Here is a 23,657-nt window from a genome sequence, read left to right on the forward strand (position 1 = left end):
GAATGCGCAGCCGCAGAAGCTTCTATTCTGTCGGATCTTTTTTGGTCCCAGAGGAGATGGGATGGAAGCATCTTTCTTATTTCTACAAAGTCGGCAGCGCCAGTCCTCTGTCCCGGAGGAGGTGAGGAGGGGGCCTCGAGGGGAAGCCACAGGAGGGAGGCGGGGAGCGCCTGGGACCTCTCTTCCCAGCCTCTCTCCTTCTGGAAGAAGTGGGGGCGGGGTCAGGGAGGCGACCCCACTCCGTTCGTCCTTCTTTCTCCCTAACTTTTCCCCCTCCCTCCCCCTTGCTCCCTTCTTTCCTGCCGTCTCCTTCAAATTTCCCCCCCTTTCCCCATCTTGTCGTCCTCCCCTCTAAACCCCACCTCCCTCTCCTAACTTGCTCCCCGCCCCCACCCCGTCCATCCTTTTCTCCAACTTGAGTGATTTCTTTTTCTGGCTCGTCCCTTCCCTGCATATGTCTCCAGAGATCCACCCTCCCCCTGCTGCAGGCCCCTGGTCACCTCCTTCCCAGAGCCTGACCGTGGGTCCCCCCTCACTTTTCAGGCCCCTGGTGTAGACGCTCCTCTCTCTCCAGCGCTTCCGTCAGCAAAGCTCAGGTGCCAGCCCTGGCCAGAGAGCCCCAGAGAGGCAGGAACCCAAGCTCTGCCCCCCAGGAACTTAGGACTGAATGGGGGAGACACATGGGTGCCGGGGGCACACCAGATCCCTAGCGTTGGGACAGGCAGCCTTGGAGGTTGCAGGCTTCTTCTGGCCCCAGCTAGGATCCCACCTTCTGAAGGAAGCTTCTCCTGCTTCCCTCCCTCACCCTTCCCGCCTCAACCCCAGACAGACACTTGCTTTCTACCTCTTCTTGAACATTGCCATTGGCAGGTTGTCTCCCCCTTAGGCACCAGGAGCCCCAATCGGGACCGTCTGGGCCTTTGGATCCGCAGCCCTTGGCACAGTGCTTGGCACCAAGAGGCCCGAGGTCAGTGTTTGTTGGCCTGACCCGACTTAGCAGCTGGAGGGATCCCTGGCAGGTGGCATCTGCAGGGAGACTTTCTCTGACCTCCCAGTCCTGACTGCTCCTCCCTCCCCAAATGTCCAGATCCAGTGACTTGCCCTCAGGCCTCCCCCTGTCTCCCCTGACAGCCGCAGGCCCTGCTCCCTCTTGGTTCTGTCCTCCTCCTTGTCTGAGCCCTCCTCCTTTCCATCCCCTTTGCTGAGGCACCATCCATGCCCTGTCCTCTTTCAGAGGGGCTCGTCCCAGCCTCTGGCCCAGCCTGGCCCTTCTCTGGTCTCCTCTCTCTGAACTCTCACTTGGGGTCTCATCGGATGCTGTGGGCTCCCTCCTGACTCCACAGCTTCTGAAATTGGACACTGGGTGTCCCATGGGTGTCTCCAGCCCACCAGATCTCAGGATAGCACAGGGTCTCCCCAAACCCCCCTATTTCTGAACCCCGCAATCCCCACAGCCCCCACCCTCCCGGTCACCCAGGCTGGCACCTTCATGATGCTCTGAAAGCCCTCCCAGCCACATTGCCAGGCCATTGCCAACTTGAGGGATTCTTCTTCTCTCTGATCTCTTGGCTGCTCCTGTCCCCTGGCTGCACTGACCACCTCCTCCAGGGCAGGCCTGTGAAGAGGTAACACAGCCTGTCCAGACAACTTTGGATCCTAAAGCAAACCATCCCCCTCATTGTGGACCTTGAACTGGATCACTCTGAGGTGCTAGATGGGGCCCTCCCTACCGTTCGCTGGGAGACGCTGTGCTCTTGGGCTGTTCTAAGGACCCTGTGGGATTCCTGGCATCTGGACTGAGGTCCAAGTCTGCCAAATCAGAGGGCGAGGAAAGGGCTGTCCCAGGGAGCTGAGATTGGACCAAGATCTGTTCCTCCTCAGAACCTCCAAGAGAGGAGATGGCTGGGAGAGCACTGGTGGTGGGGCAGCACAGCTCCCCCAGGGGAGGAGAGTGCCTGAGGGGCCAGCCCTGACTAGGGGAGCCCCAGCACATACAGCCAGGCTCAGGGCTGCCCAGGAGAGCACCCCCAAGCACCCCACATCTAGCTGGGAAGGAAGCTTGCCAAGGGAACAGCTGGTCACATGTGGCTGCTGCCTTTCCTTTCTCTAGCCTGCTTCCTGCTTTATAAATAAGTGTCAGTGAAGATATAGGTTCCAGACAATGGGGGGCTTACCAGGCCCTGGTCACCTCCCATTAGACCCTCCCCAGAGCCTGCCCTGGGGTCTCCCTGCCCCAGTCTCTCCCTCTGCTGTTCCTGCTCCACTGGGCTGCCAAAGTCCCTTTCATTTTTCTTTTTTAAACTCAGACATCTTCATTTAATGAGTCATGAATAGACCTGAGAAAGACATTTCAAGCAGAGAGGAGTATGGAAACCCCCCATGGCTCCTCCAGCCCCAGGCTAGCTCCAATGTCATTTTCCTACAATAGAGTGACCCAGGGTCCCCCCATCCTTCCTCTACCTCCCCAGGCCTTGGTTCTGTTCTCTTGACAATCCAACAGAGATTCCTTTGGGCCTTCAGAGGCCTTCACAGCCTGTCTCCCCCATGACCAGGCCTCCATCACCTTTTTCCCCCTGTATTCTTCCTTGCAGCCTGAGGCCTTGGTGGTGGCCCTCCATAACCCCCATCTGCCATCTTCATGTTACTCCTGGCTGTTTCCACTGGCTTCCACGGTGCCCCTCCTGCTCTGCCCCACCTGCAGTCCTGGGGGCTTCCTGGAAGATGCTTCCCAGGAGCCCTTCCTGTGGGAAGGCATTGCTGCTGCCTCCAGGAAGGCTTCCCTGTGCCTAGTCATTCTTTTTCCTTGTCCTTGACAATTTACCCATATGATACCTCCCCCGTTAGAATGGAAGCTTCTTTTTTTCTTCAGAGCTTAGCATGACCTGGGGATTCTAGCCATCCCCTTCCCCATCTGCAGGGTCTTCTTCCCCTCCAGCCAGTCAGTGAGCCAGCCTGGTCTTTCTGTCTCTACATCTGCCCATAGCTCCCTTCCCTTCCACCACGTCAGTGTAGACCCTCCTCATCTCTGACCTGAACCTCTGAAATAGCTGCCCCCTACTTTGGTCTCCTGCCCTGTCTCTCCCCACTCCAGGTCTAACTGCCCCCCTCACTGCCCCCTCAGTCCGTTCCAGTGTCAACAGCCTCCTGTATCTCCTTTGGAAACCCAACTTCAGTCAGAATCAGCCCTTGTCCTTCCTGCCCACTTCCCCTCCCTTCCCAGGGCTTTCTGGGCTGCAGTCCCGGGCTGAGCCCATTTATATGTTGTTTCAGGCCTCCGTGATGCTCAAGGATGTGGCCATAGAGGAGTAGAGGCTCCTGGACCCTCCCCAGAAGGAGCTGCTCTGGGAGGTGATGCTGGAGAACTACAAGAACCTGGTCTGCCTGGGTGAGGAGGGCTCTCTGGGGCCTGGGTTCTGCCCATGGAAGGGGATCTGCTTCCTCGCACCAGGGGCCATGTTTAATGGTCAGCATTGAGTCGTTGACCTTTAAAACAAAAATACCAAAGCATTTGTTTATCACAGTGAGGCCATGAGTCAGGGTGCCTGTGCTCCCTGGTCCCAGCTGACAGGCTCTGGAAACCACTGCTACACTGTGTGATCCCACCCTAGCTCTCTGTTCCCTTGGGTCAGAGGTACTTAGGAAAGTCCCAGGGCAGTATCTGAAGCCAGGATGTCCCTGAGGTCTCATGAACCCACTGTCTTTCTGAAGCCATCTCCCTTTTGTGTCCCATGGGATCTCCTACCTCCACTCCTCCCAGCTTCTCTTCCTCTCTCCTTGCCTCAGTTAGCTTGTCTCTAAAGTAGGGTAAATGTTCTTTGCTCCTTCCTTAGGGATTCACTGAGGCTGGGTAACTTGCCCCTTTCTTGCGTTTCTCCCCTCATTTTCCCTCCTTTCTTCTTCCCCACCCCTATATCCTAGGCTCCTTTTCCCTTCTTATCTCACCTTTCCTTTGCTTTCTCTCCCCTCTCATCTCTGCCTCCTGCTCCCCAAGCACCCTGTTCTGACATGGATTTCCCCATGGACTCCCCCATTTCTCTTTTGACTCCTTTCACCTTCATCTTCCCACCTCCTGCCCTGCTGCATTTCTGGGTCTTGTTCCTCCTGGGAAAAGAGCCTCAGGCCTCCCCTCTCTATCCTTCCCACTATTCCCAGCCCAGGACCCCCTCTTCTTCCTCTTCCTCTTCCTCCAGCTGTCCCTGCTCACTCCTTCCTCAACGGCCCTGACATTTTGCAGAGCTGCTACTGGGCCTTTCTTTATCTTTAACATCTCTAGTACCTAGAACACAGTGTGACACACAGTTGGCATTTCCTAAATACTGGCTGAACTGACCCGGGTCCTGGAAACACTCCCTCTGGTGTCCTTTTGAGTGGGAAGAACTGGAGGCATTCCCAAGGCATAGGGAGGTCTGGGAGCTACAAGGAAGGGCCTAGTGCTCCTATGGGTCTCTTTTTCTTTCTAGCACGACTTTCTCAGACCCCATAGGAGTGGGAGCAGACCAGAGCAGGAAACACGGAGAGGTAGGGGAAGGGCCCCCAAGTTCCTCCCTCTAGGCCCCCCCAGGTAAGCAACTTCATCCTCTTTCCTGAAATGGTGTCCCAGGTCATATAGACAAGGTCTTCTCTCTCCAGTGCTCTCTGTCAAGTAGGGTCACTCTTCTGCCTTGGAACCTTCGTAGTATTGATTCTGTGGCAGAAGGTAAGGGTTAAAGAAACAAAGACAGACCTTGATAATGATCGGTCTCATCACTTCCTGGAAAAGAGGAAGAAGAAGTGGAAGCAAGGTCAGATGTTATATTCTTGGGAACTGTGGCATTTAAAAATCAGTTTTGCTGCTAGAAGTATTATATTTTATGAGGTTTATTAAAGATTAAGAATTTAAGAAAATACAAGTAAGAAAGCACATGCCTAGGAGGGCCGAAAGGCCCATTTAATTTCACTTACATCATGAGAGACCCGTCTGCTTGGAAGAGGAAGTAGGAAAAGAGCTCAGTAGGCTTTTATAGCCAGTTAAATAGAAATTTTGATCTTGCGCAGGTGGGAACTCAGGTGAGACTAGAGGGCATCCTGGGAACTAGAGCAAGGACTTCTGGGAATTGAGATCCGGGTTCAAATCTCCATTTTTACAGCTTTGTTAACTTGGAAAAAACCACAGAATTATTAAATAGTCAGGAAAACCAAGTCTTTAATTAGGAGACAGATAGTGTCCGCTATTTGGCCCCCACCGGTATTTCTGAGAGGAGAGCTATACTAGGTAATAGCTCCAAAGAAGGGCAGAACTTGGGGGTATTTTATACCCTCTGGAGAACTTGGTACAACAAGCAGGCATAGACAAACTACAAGCAGGCTGCCAAGAAGTCTGCAGCCAGCCTGGGGTGATCAAGAAGTGATCAACTATAAGAATTACAAAGGAAAGGGTCAAAATAAGAACTGGGCTCCTGGAGAGGGGACTTTAATACAATGGGAGAAGCTTGACTATGGTCACTAGTCCCACCCAAACTAAGGTCCCCAAACAGTTGTAAGAATTAAAATTGGTTTGACTCAACATGAGAGTTACAAAAGTGAGATTGTGGTCGCCATTTATAAAATATTAGCCCTTAAGTAAAAAATGATGGTTAGCAGCTTTTATTTACAACAAGGTAGAGATATTGAAAGTGGGAAATGTAGGAAGGAGACAGAGCCTTGTCTAGCCTCCCTCCCTAAGTGCTGCTCCAGTGAAGTCTGGCTCAGCCCCCGGCAGGGGCTCTTTCAAGTCCAGATCTCCACGTGGAAGTCCCCATGGTGTCATTAGCCAGGAGTCCACCAACACAAGGCTCTTCCTTCAGCCTGAGTCACTCACACAGCATGGCTCTCCAGAGCAGAAAGCTCCAGTCCAGAACAATTGCAGGAGAGGGTGACTGCCTCCAAGAATCTCACGAGCGCTCACACTGAAGAGAGTTTCCCACCAAAGCACCAACCAAGAAAGGGTTTTCTCACCAAAGAACCAAGGAAGCAAAGAGAGAATCTTGTCCTTCAGTCTTGCCTTTTATAGTCCTTTTCCTAAGTCACTTCCTGTCTCTCTCCGACTTCACAGGAACCAATCACAGCCTCCCAGTTTGCCTATGTTATGATTATAATGGGAAATGGAGATAGGATGGGTAGGAGCAGGGATGGAGGAGGTGAAGGGATAGTAGGGTTAGTGTGGTGGAGGAGAAAGAATCACTGGGGTTGAGAGATGGTCTGGGTAATTCTCTCCTTTCCTCACACTTCAAACACACAAGAGAAGTACCCCTGAGTTGATGTTGTGGCAAGGATGAACAGGGGCTGTGTCTCAGTAAGTAGGCTTCTGGGGCACTTTGGAGTTCACTTGTCCTCAGGACTTGTGCCTGAGCCCCTAAAAGCCCCACTTGTCAGGCAGGCTGAACATCCCTGTTTGTTCTTTTGTTGTTTAACAAGGCTAAATGGTCAGCCTACCCCAATACCCTCCCTTTTCTCCTAACTCTCTTCCTCAACTTCTGTAACGATTTAGATCTGACTGTGGGTTTCTTCAGAACAAAGGTGGTTTAATAGTTCAGGTAACAGAAGTGGGGGGGATAGGTCAGTGGGAATAGGAATCCCTACAGGTTGTCACTTCCTTCTTCAACCCAACCAAATGGATCAGGCTTCAGCTTCTCTTTTCCTCCTTCCTCTCTAATCACTTCACTATCCTACTCTAAACAGGTCAACAGTGTCCTTCTTGGGAAGGTATTGGGATGGGATGGGTCTTTGGGGTGACCCCCATGAAGTTCAAGGAATCAGTTTCCTTCAGCAGCAGTTGTTCTTTTGTTTTCTTTAATCAGTGATTCAAAGGTGTCAGGGATCTTCTGTCTTCAGGCAAGGGGAAATGGAGGCAAGACTCTGGCACTACAGGTTGGGGTCTCGAGCTCTTGTCCTTAGCCCCTGTCTCTAAAGAGTTCACAAGGCAAAGACCCCTTTCCAAACTCAATCCCACAAGCCCTTTCTGCTCCTCCAAATGCCACTCCCCCTCATGCCAACATTTTAAAAATGGTTCCTCAGTCTCAGTTTCCCTTTCCACACCTAGCACTGACCTGAACTTATGAAATAGCCATCCCTACTTTGATCACCTGCCCTAAGTCTCTCCCCACTCCATTCTATCCTGCACTGGCACTAAAGTGATTTTTCCATAGCACAGATCTGACTGTGCCCCACTCAGTGCCCCTCAGGAACTTCCAGTGGCTCCCTGTTCCCTCTAAGATCAAACAGAAAATACTTTATTTGGTCTTTAATGCTCTACATGCAGACGCTTCCTCCCTTTGCCATGGCTTTGTGCGTTCAACTCAGTGGGATCCAGCCAGACTTAGACATGATTCTCCATCTCTTCCCTGCTAGGAATGCTTGTCTCTCCTCACCTTCCCCTCTTGGAGTTACTCATTCCTTATTATTTCAAGATTCAGCTGAAGCCCAACCTTTTACAGAAACCCACTTCTGCCCCCTTGACTGCTAGTGCCTTGCAGGCCCCAATGAAGACTGGTTTGGCTTTTTCTTGGGGTCCCCATCCAGTTCCTCAGTGCTTGGCATGTGTTCTCACAAGTGCCCGTTACTGGGTTCTGCTGCCTTTGGGAGATGTCCAAAGGGGAGCCTGAGTTGTTGACTGGGAGGCAGCATGGTCTGCTGGGAAGGGCTGTGGATAGGCCTGGAGACAAGGGGGGGACAGCTCTGACCCTATCTGCGTAACCATGAGAAATCCCCCCAGCCTTCCTGAGCCTCAGTTTGCTCATAGGGACAAGGAGCACTTGCCTTCCCAGGGAGGTGGTAAAGAAAGTGTTGGCCAGACCTTAGCTATCACCAGTTATGTGCGTGTCATCTCCCTCTTAGACTGCAAGCTCCTTGATGCCAGGCTCTGTGTTGGCCCGCCCTTTTTGGTGTTGGGGCCAGACCTGATTTGGAAGGAAACTAAGAGGGATGGACATAAAGTCCAAAGTGGTTCTAGTTGAAGGACATTCTCTCCAGTGCACTGGATTGTAGAGGGGAAGATATCAAAACTTCTTTATTTTCTATATTATCTCAATAAATATCATTTTATAGAAACCAATTGTGTTCATTGGCTCATTAGAAATGTTACGGGGGGAGACAGAGCAGAATGGGAGCCCGAGTCATGATAAGTAGAAAAAGAGAAGCCCAAGACTCAAACCCACAGAACCCAGAGAGAAAATAAAAACTCTCCTGGGAATGTGGGAGGTGGGACGAAGGTCCTCACATCCAGCATTAGCTTTCCTGGTCAGGAATCACCAGAAGGGATTCCTGGTCTCTTACATTCCATCTCATTATCTAGACAACATTATGAGCAGGAAGAGGCAGAGAGGAAAGGCCAGGCCATGGTGCAGAAGGCCCAAGAGCTCAGCTCCCCAAAGAACCCAAAGCTAGAACTGGGCTCTGCCATATTCCTCTTATTCTCTTCCCGAAACCCTGTGATGGTGTTTGGGAGGGTAGGTGGAGGCTGGATACAAACCTGTCCTGGTTCTGGGCCTTCTCACCCTCACCGGGTCCTAATTCTGAGGTCTCAGGTGCCAGGGGGAGGACCTTTTGGGGATGGGATGCTGTGTTGGGACATAGTGATGATGGCTCAGAATGGCCACAGACACAGCCAGCTGGGCTGATTCCCCCTGAGCTCACCAGGTTCCTCATGCCCTCCATTGCCTGCCCAGGACCAGTCCCATAGTGCCACCTACAGACTGTAAAACCCCAAGGCACCCCACACTTGGAAGCCAACCTTGGAGGAGCCACAGCCAAAGCAAGACCCCTGCTTGCTGCCCCCCACTGCCCCAAGCTAGCAGCTGTCCACAGAACAATAGACTGACTTTTCTCAGGAGAGGGCAGCCATGGTGCCAGTTTATGGAAGGCACCAAGCCTTGAAAGCTTCTCTGCTCTGACTCTCCAACAGTCACTCAAAGGCTTGGTTCATTCTCAGACAAAGGTTTCCTTCTTGTCCTGCTTCCTTACTCTTCAATCTTGTATGATCTCCAAAGAGGACACCCCGTGCTTTGGGGAAAGCACCGTTATTGAACCAAAAGGTTTAGTGTAACCACAAATGTGGGGGAAAAAGCCCCAAGATCTCAAAGGGTCTTCAGATATTAACAAAGTAGGGAAACTCTTGTCTATTCTGGGCATGTGTTCTCTCAGGGTGAGGCAAAGCATTTCATTTTGTGACTGTGGACACTGGGCTAGAACCATTGCTGATGCTAAAGCTTTGGGGTTCGAAATTCTGAACCACTGCTTGCTCTCTCTCAGGTGGCACTATGGATAATGAAGCACTTGAGCTTCACACTTGAGCTGTATGGGCAGACTTCAATTTTTCCCTCTCAGAACTAGATAAATCTCACCAAAAAAAATTGAGAAAGAAATTAGTGAGATGAATAGACCTTAGAAAAGATAAAGAAGTCAGATATCAGGAGAAACCACACACACCTGCATGAGGTTAGTAGTGATCTAAGCCTGAATATACACATAATCCAAACATAGTTTCTAGTGGGACAACAATGGCTTAGAGCAGTGATGGTGAAACTTTTAGAGATGGAGTGCCAGGTCACGCCTCCACCCTATGCAGCAGACCAAGTGCCATGCCTGACCCCTCCAGAGTCTGAGTGCTGGGCCCTGCTCTCCCCACCCCCAGTGTCCTCTCTTACTCCAGACAGGGAAGGGAGGAAGTGCTCCCATTGGGCTGCTGGGCAGAGGGAGGGGGGGAGAGGAATGTCTTTAGGTGCATGGAGAGGGGGAGGGGAACAGCCCAATCCCAAGCCCTTCTGGCTTTCTGCTAACCAATTCTGGGAGGGGGAGGGCGATGTGTGTGCCCACAGAGTGCTCTGCCTGCTATCTTTGGTACCTGTGCCATAGGTTCACCATCACTGACCTAGAGAGCTGCTACTTACCCCAACTTTTTATTATTTATGACGCTCTAAAATTCAATTTGACGTGTAATTTCAAGTTGTTTAAAAGGGAATTGGGGAAAGGCAGGTGATTTCCTGACTTATTCCAACATCTTCCTTCACATCCTTTTCTAGACCAAAATATGTCTCCTCTCTTTCATTCTCTGGAGGATAAAAGAGCCTTCAGTGTTTAGATGTCATCGGAACCCCCATTTTATGTTCCATACTTTCTACATTCAAATATGCCATTTGGACTTTATCCTGTTCTGGAAAGTTTCCCTTAAGGCAAACATGGCAGATCCATTCATCATTACCACAGATATGGAGGAGTGAAAAGAAGGATTAGGTTTGGTCATCCATCCACTTCCTTAGATCAACCACATGATGGCAGCAGCACATGCTGATCTCTGAGTTGTTCTGAAGTTCTAAGTGGGCTTTCAAAGGAAGGACCATTGTCGTTACCTGAGGCATTGTCCCAGGATGTTTGAGTTTAGAGAAGTTCAGGCTTCCATTTTATCTATAAAATCTATAAAAACTACTTTAGAGTAAGAGAATTGACATCTCTGAAGGCAGACCATAGGACCAACATCCTCAAGGAGACCCAGAAGGAGATTCATACCATACATGGTTTTTTTTTCCTAGATAAATGGATATATGGATGATGGATGTATGAATGGATGAATGGATGGATGGATGGATAGACAGACAGACAGATAGATAGATAGATAGATAGATAGATAGATAGATAGATGTAATATGGTAACACTATTCCTCCCTTTTCTTTCCCTTCTGGATCACTGTATCAGAAGATGCTAGGAAGATGGGGATCTGATAGACCAGTGCCAAAATTAAGGAAATGGAGACAACAAGCAGGGACTAAAGGAAGATGGAAGTGAGTAATGGGCAGAACTCGGCACTCAAGATTGGCCAGCTCTTAATTCTCATTGCCTTGAAGTAAACAGGGATAAGGGTAGCCTTGCCTAGAATGGGTGCAGACCCTTCCCCTCAGAGCCTGCTCAGGACCAGTGACTCCTAATGACCACAGGCCTCACATCCACCCCAGTCACGTTAGCAAGCAGACATTCCTTAAGCTACAACCTTAGAGAACCAGACCAACCCCATGACCTTAGGCCCCTCTTTGGGTCTTATACTCACCACATTCAGGTAGCAAAAGGCTAATGATGTGAATAAGTCAGTCTCATGGAGCTGAGTCAAAGGCTTCAGTATGATGCACAAAGAAGGTGTGTATGCCCTGGCATGCTTGGACAGTCTTCCCGATGGCTTCATGGCCATAAGAAGATGCTCCCTTTTATACTCAGGGACTTTGGAACAAACTGGTTTTGCCCCTGAATCTTGGGAGGTCTCTCCATTCATTTTCACCCCACAAAATAAGGGCAGACAATGCTTTGTGTGAAATTCCCCAACAGTGACTGGCCTTCATCTGTTGGGGTCCCTGATGTTTGCAGCCTTTGGTCCTGGGAGCTTGTGGCAGCAGATGGTTAAGGAGAGACTTTGGTAATCCTGCAGATGGACTTCCCGGTGTGGCATGGGCACAGCTTTTGTTCTGTTTCATTCCAAAACTGTTGTGTCACATTGCCCAGCAGCCCCTTGGGCTTGGCTTAGAAATCAGAGGAAGCTGGTGACTTGTTTTGTTCATGACAGACACAGCCCCACCTAGAGGCCAAAGGGATGGCATTTCTTCTTCTCCCCAGTTCTCCAATGCTCCAACCAGGATCTGGGGGTGCCTCTGCTCCCTGCCAAGGGCTCCAGCCTTCACCAGGAATGTTATTGTTATTTCAATCAATGCTGTAATGAAGGATATAATCTCAGCCGGGTTGGTAGGACCTAGATGGAATCTGGCCTGATCTTCTAGACTTGGGGAAGGGGTTCCAGGCTTTAGGATTCAGGCTCCCCTCAGGGGACACTTGTCCAGGCCTGCTGGAGGTGCAGGCACTTGTTCCCAGAGATGTAGAAATAGGACCCAGGCACTGCCAGCAGCCGGCTCCATCTTCTTGTCCACATTTCCCTTCCAGTGTCTTTGCTTCTTCTTTCTTCTTTGGTCATGGCTCCTGAGCACCGTTCAATGTTGTCAGAGACAAACAATATGGCTCCTTCCACAGCCCATCAGGGACACAACTGAAACTGCCAGATCATGTCAGGGACATTCCTTCTTCTCATCTCCTGTCCACCAGCCAAGCCCAGAGACCTGAAGGTTCAGCTAAATCCATTCCTTTAAGTTGGTTACCTCAAAGCCAGGCAGGGCTGGGGAGAGGGAGCTGGGGGAGTATTGTTGGGAGGTGGGAGCACCTGGGGTCAAGGCCCATTTCTAGGACTTACTCTCAGTGTGACCTTGGGCAAGTCATTGGGATTTACTGAGAGAAAAATGGACAATGACATGGCTATAGAGAGACAGAGATAGAAATAAAGAGAAATAGAGAAAGAAAGAAAAAGGGAGACATAGACAGAGAGGAACAAAGACACCCACAAAGAAAGGGACAGAAATAGAGAAACAGAAAGAATAATTTGACTTGCCCCTGGCAGCACCTTGGGGTGGGACAAGAGCCTGTGACCAGACTGACAAGGAAGTTTCTGTCCCACTTCCTCACGGAATGTCTCATTGTGTGTATGACCTGCCCCGCAGTAATAATCGGCTTCATCCTCAGCCTAGATGTTGCTGATGGACAGGAATCGATCAGCCCCAGAGCTGGAGCCAGAGAAGCGCTCAGGGATCCCGTCACCCTTTCCTACACTTCCACTGCAGATGACATACAGGAGGTACCGAGGGGCCTTTCCTGGGCTCTGCTGGTGCCAAGTAACACCATCATCAATGTACCCATTGCTCAGTGTGCAGGAGAGTTTGGCCGAGCTCCCCAGGGAGACAGAGGCAGAGGGAGACTTGAGTGAACACCAGCTGGGAGAGGGAGCCTGCAAACAGAGAAACTCGTTAAAGATCCTGAACCAAGGAAAGGCCCCTTTTGGTTGTGCTGTTCATCCCACCAGAAGATAGAGCCATCCCTTGAGCTAGAGCCTCAGGCACCCACCAGCCCTTGTCCTTTGCCCTCTTCTCTGGGCTGGACCTTGCACTCCCCACAATTGGTTCCCCTGCCTAGAGCTCTCTTTATTCGCTGGGCAGACAAGCCTTTTCTACCCCAGATCTCCTCAATTGTAGAGCACCCACCAAGAGCCCTTCTGGCTGAGCTCCCAGGGCTCCTTTGATGCCTCCCCACACTCAACCTCTCGCAAATCCCACTGTGCTGGCTGTTCGCGGAGTCAACATCGCTGAAATATAAAGTACTGTGGCCAGTGTCATGCACTTAAGATGTCAGGACTGGTGAGGCACCAGGGAAATGGGCACCAGAGTCCATGCCAGACTGGCACCGAGGCCTCCAGGAATGACCTGAAACAGCCAGGACGGTGGGATATGGGGAAAGTGCTCCCCCGGGGTATAGACTTCCTTTGGAAGTGGTTGGCTGGGGTGAACGCCATCCATAACTCTTCTGAGTCTGGTCCCCTTCTCTTTACAGTATGGGGTAGTTGAGGGGAGAAAGAGCCCCGAGAGAGGGAAGCGTCAAAGCTAGATTATAACTCCAGGCCTTAACTTCCACAGAGTTTATTAATATTTACTTGAGTAAGAGAAAACAGACCGACAGACAGAGAGAGTGTGAAGCTGATTCTCAAACTAGCCCCATGGATGCTCCTCTCATGGTTCTCTCTCTCTCTCTCTCTCTCTCTCTCTCTCTCTCTCTCAGCCCACACCCTTTCACCACCACCTCCAAGGGACTAGAGAAAGACCACTTCCTGGACCCCCTCTTTTATATCTCCTCCTTTACCCCAGGATCCTAGCCTGATCCCTTCCAGGTCCTTACAGCAGGGAGAACAGAGCAGAACTGGAGCTTAGGCCAGTAGACATAAGCTAAAACAGCTCCAAAAACTCAGGGCACCGCCTGGAACTCTGAGGGAAGACAGAGTCATGTGGAGAGTCAAGGCTTCTGTGTGAGAGTGGGAGGCAGGAAGAAGACCATCAGGCCTGAAATGAGCTTCAGGGGCCTGGGATTGGGGTGGGCTTTTTCTAGGACTTCCATCCAAAGGGTGCCTTGGCTCAGAAGAGGACAACCCTGTCCTGTATCTCAGAAACCTGGACTCCCCAGTAGTCACCAAAAACCTTGGTTGGTCTCCAGACTTCTCCTCCTTCGGCTCTCTTCCTCTTCAGTTATTTAGGCTCCAGTGAGGAAGGACTTCTAATATGATAGCCAAATTCTTTTCTTTTACATCTTTCCAATTCCACATTAGCATAATTTTCACCCTTTGTTTCATACAATTTGAATACCAAATTCTCCCACGCTCCCTCACTCCCTTCCTCATTCAGAAGATGAGTAATTGGATAAAGAACACCCACATGCAGTCTTCACAGCAAAATTCTTGCCAAGCTGCCAAGTAATGCCCCTTCTCTCCACTCAGGGCCAGTGCTCACCCCTCATGGGATAAAGGGGACTCACCATCCCAGCTCTGGGAATTGTGTCCTGGAAGCTTTAGTTGATCATTGGACCCATCCAGTATGTTCCTCATATTCTTCCAGAGACTTTCCTCACTCAGACACCCCATTTGTACCTATATATGGTCTAGAAGGAGCCCATGACCTACATTATGCCCACTGGAAGCTTTAGTTGACCATTGGACCCATCCAGTATGTTCCTCATATTCTTCCAGAGACTTTCCAAACTCAGTCTTCCCATGTTATACCTGTATATGGTCTAGAAGTGTAATAGTTAAAATTGGTTTCTCTCTGTCAAGGAGTATTATATTTTATGAGGTTTATTAAAGGTTAAGGATTAAAGAAAACACAGAATAAGAAAGCACGTGTCAAGGCCCAGAGAGGCCCATTCAATTTCACTTACATCATGAGAGATGTGTCTGCTGGGAAGCGGAAGTAGGAAAGAGCCTCAGTAGGCGGAGAACTCCTTTAAATAATAATTTGTTATCTTGCCCAGGTGAGAATTCAGTGCGATTACAAAGCATTCTGGGAAGTGAGCAAGGACTTCTGGGGACTGGAGTCCTGGGTTCAAGTCTCCATTTTTTACATTTCACCGTGTGATCATTTTGGGAAAGATTTTCCCCAAAAGGATCATGCAAACATAATCAACTTAAAGATTACAATAATTTGAGGATAAGAGAGAAAAAAAAAACACAATTGCTGGATGCATTGACAAAAAGCCAGTTGGGGGAAGTCCCCTTTGTCATAAGAGTGTACATTCAAAATAAATGTTCAATCAACTATACCCAAAGTTCATTCTTTTTTTTTTTATTTTTAAAAACCCTTACCTTCCGTCTTAGAGTCAATACTGTGTATTGGCTCCAAGGCAGAAGAGTAGTAAGGGCTGGGCAATGGGGGTCAAGTGACTTGCCAGGGTCACACAGCTGGGAAGTGTCCGAGGCCAGATTTGAACCCAGGACCTCCCATCTTTAGGCCTGACTCTCAATCCACTGAGCCACCTAGCTGTCCCCAACCAAAGTTCATTCTTGATCTTCTTGTGCAGCTTGTGATCTGGAGGCTTTTTCATGGTGTCTTCTCCAACAGTTTGGTTTCTGGATTCAGAAAGCAGGAGACCTAAATGTCCTTCCTCTGACTTGATATACCTCAAGGAGATACAGGAGAAGCCATTCTGCTCTCCTCATGTCACACCCGGTACTGGCAAGAGGAAGCCAATGACAGCTGCATCACTGTGAACAATATTACCCATGAAGTGGGGAAGCTGATATACACCGTGGCAAATAATGAGATGATAGATCCAATCATGAGGCTAAAAACAGTCCTGTTCCCAGGGTTTTGGGCTCAATATTAATCTGAGGAGGAGAAAAGATGTTGATTAAGCTGGTGATGAAGCCTGAAAATACCCCTAGGAATCAAGTACCATTATGATGCTTCTTTTACAGATGATGAAACTGAGGCTGAGAGCTTCACTGATGTTCCCAGTCTTGTGAGTCCATGCTTGTCTCAGGGCATATTTGAATTCAAGTCATCTTGACTCCAGTGCCAGCAATTTATCTAGTAGTAGTCTTTCAGTAACCGAGGATGACAATTGTCTTTGTGCGCTTTCATCTGTGATGTAGATGAATGTGCACAAAGACACTTGTGCGTGAAGATTTAAGTGGAAAAGTCGAAGCACAGAGACAGTCCCACTCTCTCGGCGTTGGAAGCCTGGGTCCAGTGGCATGAAAAATCGTTACACCTGGAGACTTCCTCAGCTGCATTGGGTGGCCGTGTTGTCTTTTGTGCTCCAACATGCTCTAAGCACTCCACAGTGCTTTGCTGCGTCGCCATCTCAGCCGTTGAACCTTCTTGTTGGTTTCTTCTATCTGTTCCGCCTAAGCAGTCTTCACATGCTGGGTGAGCAAAGCCCTGGTTCACCAAGGATTGACGACCGGATGGCTACCCTCACAAGGTTTGGCCAGCCTGTCAAAGCCATTGCCCAGGGTGTGGCCGCTGTTGCATGCTAGCAGCTACTGGGAGCCACACGTGAGAGCTGGGTGTCAGGTGGGGGTCAGAGGTTGGAGAGCTGCCCTAGAAGGGCACGACAAGCCCTCCATACCAGAGATACCACCCCTCCCTGAGCACCCCATACACCCCAATTTATCTATCTATGAATCTCAAAAGGGACTATATTGTTCAAGGTCTGAGGCAATCCTGGCCAGGTGATGTCACTGAGTAGAACAGTCAAGAGCCCTGAATGCCATGGCAGCAGGGTCCAGTGTTTAGGGGGTGTTGTAGCCTCTGTCTGGTCAGTAGGGCCTGGCTGATGTCTGGCCTGATGGGCAAAACTCAGGGAGGGTGTCCCAGTGTTTAAGTCTCAGGCTGAGCTCAGGGGATCTAGGACAAGGCTGGGTGGCACTGTGGGTGCTCCTCCCTAGAGCTGTGCACACAGGGACTGTCAGCTGCTGGAGGCTGCTCACTCATCATGGCTCCTGTCTCTGCTGCCCTAGAAGGGCTGCCCCCCCAGGACCCCGAGAGAGGATGCAGGTGGGGTCTGGAGGAGGCTGGAGCAGGCCCAGATTTGCATCAATCCCCGCCTGCCCATCAGCCACCATCATGGGGTAACCAGGAGAGAATAAGGGGGGGAGAGACAGAGAGAGAAGTGACAGAGAGGGCAACAGAAGCATAAAGCTACAGCTGGGCTAAGAAGGAGGTTTTTGTCCCACTTCCTCACTGAATGTATCACTGTGTATAAGCATCAACACCACCAGGGTAGTGATACGACTGGCAGTAATAATCAGCCTCATCCTCAGGCTCGACGTTGCTGATGGACAGGAATCGGTTAGTCCCAGATCCGGAGCCAGAGAAGCGCTCAGGGATCCCGTCGGCCCTGATTACACTGCCTCTGCTACCGACATACAGGAGGGACCGAGGGGGCTTTCCTGGGCTCTGCTGGTGCCAACCAACAGCATAACGACTGGACGCACTGCTCAGGGTGCAGGAGAGACTGACTTTGCTCCCCAGGGAGGCAGACACAGAGGGAGGCTGAGTCACCACAGCCTGGGAGAGGGAGCCTGCAAACAGAGAGACTCGTTAATGACCCTGAACAAGGAGGAAGCCAGAAGGTGCTTTGAGATCCTCCTGAGAGGCAAGAACAGGGAGGGAGGAGGAGGCCAAAGGGGAGGTCTGGGATGGTCCTGACCTGAGCAGAAGGAGAGCAGTGAGAGACAGACAAGAGGCCAGGCCATGGCGAGAGGACCCGAGAGCTCAGCTTCAAAGAGCTCCCAGCTGAGTCTGGCCTCTCTCAGCTCCCTCTTATTCTCTCCTGGTTACCCCGTGATGGTGGCTGATGGGTAGGCGGGGATTGATGCAAATCTGGGCCTGCTCCAGCCTCCTCTAGACCCCACCTGCATCCTCTCTCGGGGTTCCAGGGGGGCAGCCCTTCATGCAGGGGGGGTCTTTGGGGTCACTTGGCCCAACCCAGCTGAGACGTCTCCCAGGAGTGATCACAGGGCTCAGAGCAGCCACAGGCACAGCCAGCTGGGGTCACCCCTTCCCCCCAACACCTCCAGGCTCCCCAGGCCCTCCCTGCCTGCTCAGGACCAGCCCCACAGCGTCCCCTGCTGGCTACAGGACCCACATCCAGGCCACAAGGAGGCAGAGCTCAAGGCCCCCAGGCAGAGGAAGGTTCCTGCTGCCTCTTCTGTTCATCCCACCCAAAGGTGGAGCCTCCCTTGAGCCCCAGCCTGAGGCACCCAGAGCAGCTCCTCTCATCAACCCCTTCCTGGCCTGGCCTCCTGCCCTCAGCACACTCTGCTAGCAGGCACTGATCCAGGCCCAGTTTCCAGGGCTAGAAATCGTGGGCTCTCACTGAGCAAAGGTTCTCCTTCCCTGGCCATAGAGCCTTCCCAGAGCCCCAGCCCTGCCCACTGCCCCATCCCAGCCTGCTGGGGCTCCTGGACCTACAGGAAACTGCTCTCTGCACCAGGCCAGCCTGTCCTGCCTGCCATCCTCATGGAGCTCCCCAGGCCCAGCTGGGCTCAGCTTCCAGGCCTTCTGGGCTCCCCCTACATGCCCTCTCAGGGGTCACAGCATCTCTGATGTTCAGCCAATCAGACGCATCTATTTGGTCCTCTGCTCTGTCCCAGGCACTCTTCTTGGCCTTAGGAAGAGCAGGGTGACAGCTGGGACCTCCCTGCCTCCCAGAGGCCTCTCTGGAGGGACCAACCCCTCCTGATCCCTCGGGGTCCCAAGCTGCTGGTGGCCGCCAGAAATCCACCCAAACACTGCTTCCTCCCTTCTTCCGGAAGGAGAGACGCGAGATGGGGGTGCCGCCAAGCAGACGGGGCTACACCGTCAGACACGATCTCTCTCCTCACGTGGCAGCAGCTTCTAACCAGGCCCGGATAGACTCGACACTGTCCTGGCCGCAGGGAGGCCTCAGAGCCCCTCTGCAGCCCTGGCTCTCTGCTGGCCCCTCAAAATCCTCCACCCACACCCGGGTTAGAGGAGCAGCAAATACCCGTTCAGGGCGTCACTTAGAGATCACGGAAGAGAGAAAGTATGTCATTGTGCTGTAGGACATGTGACTGCAGGCACTTCTGGCCCCGGAGAACAGCTGCTGCTGCTGGAAGCTCATGACTCCTGGGACTCGGACCCCGGTTTAGGGAGCCCAAACAGACTGGATGGATTAACTGGTGACAGGAAATTAGGCCAAACACTCTCTGTGAGTCTTTCTGGAGCTAAAGAATCATCACAATTTCCAATTCAGTAACCTTGAGGTGGACACAGCAGCAGTTTAGATAGTTCAGCTTAAACTAATGAAGATTTAATATCACGTTTCCGTATTTCACTGATCAAATGACCGGACCCAGAGGAATTTCTCGTGAGAGACAAAGACAGACAAATTGCTCACAGCCTCACGGGATCTCTCTGACCCAGAATGCTTTGTTTTTAGATGACAATCAGAGCCGATATCCCCAGAGAGTATCAATTCCATGCTTAGGGGACAAAACCAGACTCAGGATTTCAACATTCATTTTTAGACTGAATCTGGAAGAATTAGATGATTTATTTTTCCAAGTAATATTTAATTTGCCTTTCCATGCACCCTGATTGATTATGATTTTATTGCATCATGACATGAAAAAGTCCCATTCATTATCTCTGCTTTTCTGCATCTGGTTAAAGTTTTTATGGCCTAGAACATTGTCAACTTTTATGTATGTACCAGGTGCTTCTGAAAAGAAGGTATATTCCTTTTTTATGCCTCTTCAATTTCCTCCAAATATCTATTAAATCTAAATTTTCTCAAATTGCATTCAATTGCTTTACTTCTTTCTTGTTATTTTTAATTGGATTTCTACTTCTGACAGGGGAAGGTTGAGGTCCCCCTCATGGGGGAATGAGGAGCTTCATTCCATATTTTCTCTGTAAGTTCCTTTAGTTTCTCCTTTTAAAATCTAGATACTATACCATTTGGTGCATATATGTTAAGTACTGATATTTCTTCATTGTCTATACTATCTTTTATTAAGATGTAACTACCTTCTTTACCTCTTTTAATCAGATCTATTCTTACTTCAACTTTGTCTAAATCATGATTGCTATTTCTGTTGGGTTTTTTAACCTAGTTGAAGCCCAATAGATTTTGCTCCATTCCCTTAACTTTATTCTCTGTGTGTCTACCTGCCTCAAATGTGTTTCTCAAAAACAACATATATTAGGATTCTGGTTTTTAATCCACTCTACTATCTGTTTCTGTTCTATGAGTGGGTTCATCCCATTTACATTGACAGTTATGATTACCATCTGTGTATCTGCCTCCATATTGTTTTCCTCTTTTAATTCTTCCCTTTCTCATTTCATTCTGTCCCTCCAACCAGTGTTTTGCTTTTAATCACTCCCCCCCATTCCACTTACCTTATATTATTCTCCTTTCCACCACCATCCTTATTATGCCCTCCATATTTCTCAAAAGGATCTTTTAATCAACCCCACAATTTATCCACTCCTTATATTACTCCCCACTCCACCACCCCTTTTCTTATTCCCTTGTTACTTCTGTATAAGGTAAGATAGCAGTATTTACGTCAATGAATGTGGCTCTTCTTTCTTCTATGAGGCAATTCTAATGGGGGCAAGGTTGAAGTATTACTTGTCCCCAGCCTTATCCTCCCCTCCACCATATTAGTTTCCCCCACATGCCTCTTTATGTGATTTAAATGGCCGTATTTTACTTCTCTCTTCTGATTTCTCTCAGGGCAATCCTATCCCTTGATTTTTTTTTGCATATCATCCTAAACAGCTTACTACCACATCCTTGGTCTATATATAGTTCTTCTAACTACTATGATAATGATAAAAAAATTTTAAACCCTTACCTTCCATCTTGGAGTCAATACTGTGTATTGGCTCCAAGGCAGAAGAGTGGTAAGGGCTAGGCAATGGAGGTTAAGTGACTTTCTCAGGGTCACACAGCTGGGAAGTGTCTGAGACTAGATTTGAACCTAAGACCTCCCATCTCTAGGCCTGGCCCTCAATACACTGAGCCACCCAGCTGCCCCCCCAATAAAAAAAATTTAAGAGTTACAAACGTCATCTTTCCATATAGGAATATAAACATTTCAACCTCATTGAAGCCATTAATTATCTTTCTTCTTCCTGTTGACCCTTGTATGCTTTTCCTGAGTTTTCTCTTTGGATATCAAATTTTCTGTTTAAGTCTCATTTTTCTGTTTAAGTATTTTCTTTAGGAATGCTTGGGAATCTATTGTATTAAATGACCATACTTTCCCCTGAAAGAATACAGTCAGTTTTGATGGTTAAATATTCTTGGTTGCTAAGCTATTTCCTTTGCCTTCAGGAATATTATACTCCAAGCCTTCCATCAGAGTAGAAGTAGTCAGATCCTGTGTAGTACCTACTGGGGCTCCATGATATTTGATTTTTTTCTTGGTTACTTGCAGTATTTTCTCCTTAGCCTGGAAGTTCTTGAACTTGGCTATCACATTCCTGGGAGTTGTCATTTAGGATTCATTACAGGAGGTGATCTGTGGATTCTTTATTTGTTTTTGAAATAATTGTGTTTTATTTTAAAAAACAAATTTGCATGTTTTCCAAAGTTACATGATTTGTGTTGTCTCCCTTGCTTCTTCCCTCCCCATCTCAAAGTTGACAAGCATGTCAGTCTGGGTTATATGTGTATTATCAGGCAAAAGATATTTCCACATTATTCATTTTTATAGGTGAATAATCTTATAAAAGCAATATCCTGTGGTAGAGGCAAAAGAGCGAGAGGGGACTTGTGGGCCAAGATCCAAGAACCAGGGCTGGAGATGTCAATGAAGAACCAGAGTTTCAAATGGAATGTTCCCAGGAGTTGGCAGTTGAGCTGACAGAGGGAGGGGTCTGGACTTGGAGTCATTCTCTCCCTGGAGGTTGAGAAACCTGGCTGAAAGACCTGAGTGGAGCTGACTTGGTTTTGAGGTTCTCTAGCTTTGAACAGTTGAAGTTGACAAGAAGGAGAAGCTTTTGAGTTGGTTGTCTTTTGGAGAGAGTTGAGCTGGCCAGGAGAAACTGAGAGACTTTGGACTTTGTTTTCTCTCTGGGGTTAAGCTGAGAGACCTTACTGATTTTTTTAGAAGAAAGAAGATCTTAAAAGGCTGTTGTCCCCCATCTCCCTAACTGTCTTAGAGTCACAGTTTGTGACTGGAATACTTCCTCAAACCCTCCTAAAATTTATCTTTGTTTTTTAGGGAAATCCTCATCCCTCTTACCTCAGTTTCCCATCCTGTTATCCAAATAAACCCCTTGACTTGAAAAAGGAAAGGAAAAGAATGTCTTTGTAGTTTACTCAAGTGGAGAGGGAAGGAGCCAAATGCTTCAAGAAGAACTGGGTGGAGAGGGTTGGAGAAAGGAGGGAGTGAAGGGGGAGGAGGTTAGAAAGATATATTGATCTATCTGCCATCAGTAGGGATCAGTAGGACAACCCCAGAGCAGACCCTAGAGCATTCCCTTGTAGGCAGTTCTCCTGTATACCAGTATCCCTGTGTGGCATCCCTCAGCATTTCTCATTCCTACCTCCATTACAACCAAGTAGTTTCAGGTTCCTGTAGCAGCTCTCTGTAGTCACAAGCCAGAGAATATCTGTCATTGTAAAAGAAACAGTTTCCCCTTAGTTTACTATCTCTGTTTCAATAAGTGGTAGTTTCCTTCAGTTTACTTATTCTATTTCAATCCCCAGATCAGACTCAAATAAACAAGTGATAAACCATGTTTTTATCTGCATTTCTACTCTGAGAGTCAAAATTGGCAGATGAGGGAGCAGCTAGAGCCTCCTCAGATGTCCATCCCCTTTGAGCCAGCCTGGCACAGAGAGGAAAGACTGGGACTGGGGTCAGAAGACCAGGGTTCAAGGTCCTTTTCTGTCACTTACTGGACTTAGGACTGTGGGAACATCATGGAACTTCCTGTGCTGAATGAGACAGCAAGACAGCAAGAGACAGAGACAGAGAAAGAAGCAAAAGGCCCCCTGGCAGGTGAGGGCATGTGCCAGCCTGGGGCCAGGCGTGAAGCTACAGCTGGGCTGGCAGGCAGGTTTTTGTCCCATTTCCTCACTGAATGCATCACTGTGGGTAACATAACCACCACCACTGCCATAACCTCTCCCACAGTAATAATCGGCTTCATCCTCAGCCTGGATGTTGCTGATGGACAGGAATCGATCAGCCCCAGAGCTGGAGCCAGAGAAGCGCTCAGGGATCCCGTCGGCCCTGCTTATACTTCCATCACTGTTAACCCACAAGAGGTATTGAAGGGCTTTTTCTGGGATCTGCTGGTACCAACCAATACCATAATTACTGTGCCTACTGCTCAGGGTGCAGGAGAGTCTGGCTCCAGGGATGCAGAGGCAGAGGGAGGCTGAGTCCACACCAGTTGGGAGAGGGAGCCTGCAAACAGAGAGACTCCTTAATGACCCTGAACACGGAGAAAGCTAGAAGGTCCTTTGAGATCCTCCTGAGAGGCAAGAACAGGGAGGGAGGAGGAGGCCAAAGGGGAGGTCTGGGATGATCCTGACCTGAGCAGAAGGTGAGCAGTGACAGACAGACGAGAGGTTTGCCATCCTCCAGAAGAGGACCAGAAAGGACTGTCTCAGGGATGCTGAGCAGGAAAGGATGCTAAGACAGAGCTTGAAGAATGGGAGGAAGACAGAAAGAGAGAGAGACAGAGACAGACAGAGACAGACAGACAGACAGAGAGAGAGAGAGAGAGAGAGAGAGAGAGAGAGA

The 23,657-nt window shown here is 49.5% G+C and overlaps 1 long non-coding RNA gene across 1 annotated transcript; it reads left to right on the plus strand.

Moving 5' to 3' along the window:
* On the plus strand, window positions 1-8,064 carry LOC130458164 (uncharacterized). The gene is made up of 2 exons (XR_008917243.1): window positions 1-121; window positions 3,271-8,064. It is a non-coding gene; the product is annotated as an uncharacterized LOC130458164 (long non-coding RNA).
* Window positions 8,065-23,657: the final 15,593 nt, after the last annotated feature.

This window comes from Monodelphis domestica, chromosome 3 (genome assembly GCF_027887165.1).
Source record: "Monodelphis domestica isolate mMonDom1 chromosome 3, mMonDom1.pri, whole genome shotgun sequence".
Taxonomy (NCBI): Eukaryota; Metazoa; Chordata; class Mammalia; order Didelphimorphia; family Didelphidae; genus Monodelphis; species Monodelphis domestica.